Here is a 5,001-nt window from a genome sequence, read left to right on the forward strand (position 1 = left end):
CATTTTGATCAAAAAGTGTTAGCCCACCTGCCACGACAAGGCGACCTCTGTAAGGTGGGAACCTACGCTGCACATACACCCAGAACTGGGACTAAGCCTACATATATACCTGGGGATGGTAGGATCCAGCATTGAACTGATTAAAATCACCCAGGGCAGAATGGGAGGAGTGCAAGAACAACAAGTGGAGGCAGTCACTAACCCCACATATATGGATCACATAAACACAACAAAAAGTTGAACAGCACATTCCAACTAAATGATACAAAATGTATGCAGGTGCAAGAACACCTGTGACTGCAGAAATACAGCAGACAAAAAATGGCGACAGCACCCTGCGAACACTAATGCCACCTAAACCACTAAATATAAATAAATATGCACTAAAGCTAAATCTACTTACAAATAGGGAGGTTCTTAGTGCACATTTTGATCAAAAAGTGTTAGCCCACCTGCCACGACAAGGCGACCTCTGTAAGGTGGGAACCTACGCTGCACATACACCCAGAACTGGGACTAAGCCTACATATATACCTGGGGATGGTAGGATCCAGCATTGAACTGATTAAAATCACCCAGGGCAGAATGGGAGGAGTGCAAGAACAACAAGTGGAGGCAGTCACTAACCCCACATATATGGATCACATAAACACAACAAAAAGTTGAACAGCACATTCCAACTAAATGATACAAAATGTATGCAGGTGCAAGAACACCTGTGACTGCAGAAATACAGCAGACAAAAAATGGCGACAGCACCCTGCGAACACTAATGCCACCTAAACCACTAAATATAAATAAATATGCACTAAAGCTAAATCTACTTACAAATAGGGAGGTTCTTAGTGCACATTTTGATCAAAAAGTGTTAGCCCACCTGCCACGACAAGGCGACCTCTGTAAGGTGGGAACCTACGCTGCACATACACCCAGAACTGGGACTAAGCCTACATATATACCTGGGGATGGTAGGATCCAGCATTGAACTGATTAAAATCACCCAGGGCAGAATGGGAGGAGTGCAAGAACAACAAGTGGAGGCAGTCACTAACCCCACATATATGGATCACATAAACACAACAAAAAGTTGAACAGCACATTCCAACTAAATGATACAAAATGTCATAAATAGGATATGTCAGGATATGTCATAAATGTCATAAATGACCCGCACCTATCTCTAGAACAGGGCACCCTAATCCCCGTTCTAGCTTATTGCACTCACGATGCCTCCTCGCCATTTACTGATTACATGGTCGGGAGTTACGGAAACAGCGTAACTCACTGAGGTACGCTGTTTCCGTAACTCCCATAGTAGTGAATGGCAGTTACGGAAGCAGCGTAGAATGTGAGCTATGCTGTTTCCATAACTGCTATTCAGTTCTATAGGAGTTACGGAAACCGCGTAGCTCAGTGAGTTATGCTGTTTCCGTAAATTCCGACCATGTAGTCAGTAAGTGTCCGGGAAGCAGCATGAGCACAAAAAGCTAGAACGGGGTTTAGGGGGCCCCATTCTAGAGATAGGTGCGGGTCCCAGCAGTGGGACCCGAATCTATCTGACATTTATGAGATATCCAGGCTTGAGAAAGACCCTCCACTTGTCACGGGTCCAAACATTGCCATTTTTTACTGGATGTTTGACCAATAAAAGAACTTATTGATTGAAACTTGGGAGACGTGTGCTGCTGTTCACCACGCTTTTTCTGAAGATTACATTACGTCAGACTGGGTTTGTCTGATTTTACAGCGTGACACCGCTCCTGATAACGGGATTTGTGCTGCTTCAAATATTGCATTTTTTGGATATCCTGTGGATATGTCATAAATGTCCTTCATGGGAAAACCCCTTTAAAGCCTTTAGTGCTGTATCAGATTCTACTCCCTTTTCTAGCCAGTAGATGCAAAAGTGAAGAAAAAGGGACTAGGTGGCGCTCCTCTGAGGCAATGTCATCTTGTGTACGGTTTGTACAATTGGAAGTAGTCCTTTATCAAAGACTCAACAGAAAGCCTTTTCTCTGGTAGTGGGCACACCACCAGAGAATTTTTCAGCCGTGAGTCTCTGTGATGTCAGTGTATGCCGGCAGCCACCTACTGCGATCCCTGGAATGATGAATCCTTGTGGGGATGAAATTGCAAGCAAGAGGAAACTAAGAAAAAGTTTAATTTAGTGTCTCGGTAACAGCGCCTGGCTAGTAAGTAGAGATGAGAAGTATATAATAAAATTATTTCTTTAATCATGCAGACTACGTGTTTCTGGACCAAACCGGTCCCTTCATCAGGTCCGGTATAGACTATACCTGACCCAATGAAGGGACTGGTTTGGTCCAGAAATGCGTAGCCTGCATGAATAAAGAAATAATTGTATTATATACATCTCATCTCTACTTACTAGCCAGGCGCTGTTACCGAGACACTGCATTATCTTTTTCTTCGTTTCCTCTTGCCTTCCTAACCAGGACTTCTTAGGCCATATCACAGCTCTGCCAAAACCAGGTAAAGACCATCTCCATTGCAGCAATTTTTAGACCTATTTTGCTCATTAACATGAATTTTAAGATCTATTCCGAACTAATAGCACTTCCATCCCATCACTTATACACGGTGAACAATTCGGCTTTGTCTTCGGTAGAGCGGCTGGAGATAAAAATACAATCAAGACTGTTTAGTTGGTCTCTCAGGGCTTGCGCTCAAGGATCCCTCTCTGTATTTTATCTATAGACGTGAAAAAGTGTTTGACCAGGTTCATTGGGTGTTTCTGGCTGCCACCCTTAGTGCCATCAACCTAGGCCCCACGTTGCCTCGAGGGAATTGCCCTTTGCACATCTCCCTATGCTGATTGATCAGCGTCATACACTTCTCTCTTTACAGCTCCCAGTTGGTAAAAAGTAAAAAAATGCCCAGTTGTCTAATAAGAAACTAATTAGCATAAATCTAAAATTGTTCATAACTTGCTAAAAATTTATCGTTTTTCAAAACAAAAACCACTGTTGTTATCTACATTACAGCGCCAATCCGATTATGTAGAAGATAGAGCATTTATAATCTGGTGACAGAGTCTCTTTAACTGTGGCACCAACTCGATATCACGATCACATCTATACGGATAGTTGATGAAAAAGAGGATTGACTTTGGGGATCCAATGTATGTCACAGAGTGGGAGAGAGCTATGATACGCTTTCCAGAGCTCTGATTGGTCTTATGCATTTTATCTTATGCAAACTGAAAACAACCAACTTTAAGATCTTGACTCACTTGTACAGAATTCCTGCTTTTCTACATAGATTGGATACATCTGGATAGATAATCTGCTGGAGAGGCCTTGCAGACACATAGGCAGTGGCGTAACTACCGCTATAGCAGCCGTAGTGGCCCGTGCCACCCGCCATGCCACCCGCCGGGACGGCCCCTCCTCCCCATGGCCGGAGGCTCCGCTAGCAGCCGATACGGCTGCAACAGCGCCATGCCGCTGTAGGGGTTGTTCCTACAAAAGACATGCATCCCCTATCCACAGGATAAGGGATACATGTGGGATCGCTGGGACGCCCAGCGGTAAGGAGAACGGGGGACCGAAAGTCCCCCGAAGTTCTCCATTACAAACCTCGGACTTCCGGGGTCTATCGGCAGCTACATAGAAATTACTTGTTCATCGGTCGCGCTTGTGCGCATGTGTCACCAGCGCACCTTTAATTTTTATTGAACTGCGCTGACCCCGGAAGTCCGAGGTTTGTCATGGAGAACTTCGGGGGACTTTCGGTCCCCCATTCTCCTTATCGCTGCCAGCGATCACACATGTATCCCATATCCTGTGGATAGGGGATACATCTTTTTTGTAGGACAAATTATAGGCCGTTTTTTTTGGGGGGGGGGGGGGCGGCTGTATGGCATTATCTGCAGGGGCGGCTGTATGGCGTTATCTACAGGGGGGCTGTATGGCGTTATCTACAGGGGGCTGTATGGTGTTATCTACAGGGGGGGGGGCTGTATGCCGTTATCTACAGGGGGCTGTATGGTGTTATCTACAGGGGGGGGCTGTATGGCGTTATCTACAGGGGGGGCTGTATGGCGTTATCTACAGGGGGCTGTATGGCGTTATCTACAGGGGGGCTGTATGGTGTTATCTACAGGGGGGGCTGTATGGCGTTATCTACAAGGGGGCTGTATGGCGTTATCTACAGGGGGGATGTATGCCGTTATCTACAGGGGGGCTGTATGGCGTTATCTACAGGGGGCTGTATGGTGTTATCTACAGGGGGGGGCTGTAAGGCGTTATCTACAGGGGCGGCTGTATGGTGTTACCTACAGGGGGGCGTATGGCGTTATCTACAGGGGGCGTATGGCGTTATGTACAGGGGGCCGTATGGCATTATCTACAGGGGAAGGGCTTTATGGCGTTATCTACAGGGGGCTGTAAGGCGTTATCTACAGGGAGCTGTGTATGGCGCTATCGACAGGGGGCTGTATGGTGCTATCTATAGGGGCCGCTGTGTGGCGGAATTTATAGGGAGGCACTATCTACTAGGGGGGGTTGTGTGATACCCAGGGGAGGGGAGGGGGGGCCCCAGTCAAAAGTTTGCTATGGGGCCCAGTCTTTCCTAGTTACGCCCCTGCACATAGGTACTGGTGGAGCTGTCCTTGACTTGTGATTGTTGTCTATGAAACAGAGCTCTGTATATTCCTGTAAAAAGGGATTATTACGCCATGAGATTGGCCATTATAAGTTTGTCGCGATCTCCACATCCTCCACCCAGAGCTCAATGGGTTAATTATGACAATGAGAAAAGAGGATTTAACTGCTTCCGAACAGAATACCTCTGATACTTTTCTTAAGTTAAGGATTCTCTGGATTAAATTCAGAAGTTCATCTGACTACATGTTGTAGCTGATCACGGGTTCCCTTAACTAATTCTATTGGTTATGATGTTACCTTAGTCACCCCTTACCCTTGCCACTTCCATCTTCCCTTACCTCTTCTTTCTGTTCTGTTTTAACTTTTTCTGTCA

The sequence above is a fragment of the Rhinoderma darwinii genome, chromosome 2 (genome assembly GCF_050947455.1).
Source record: "Rhinoderma darwinii isolate aRhiDar2 chromosome 2, aRhiDar2.hap1, whole genome shotgun sequence".
Lineage (NCBI taxonomy): Eukaryota > Metazoa > Chordata > Amphibia > Anura > Rhinodermatidae > Rhinoderma > Rhinoderma darwinii.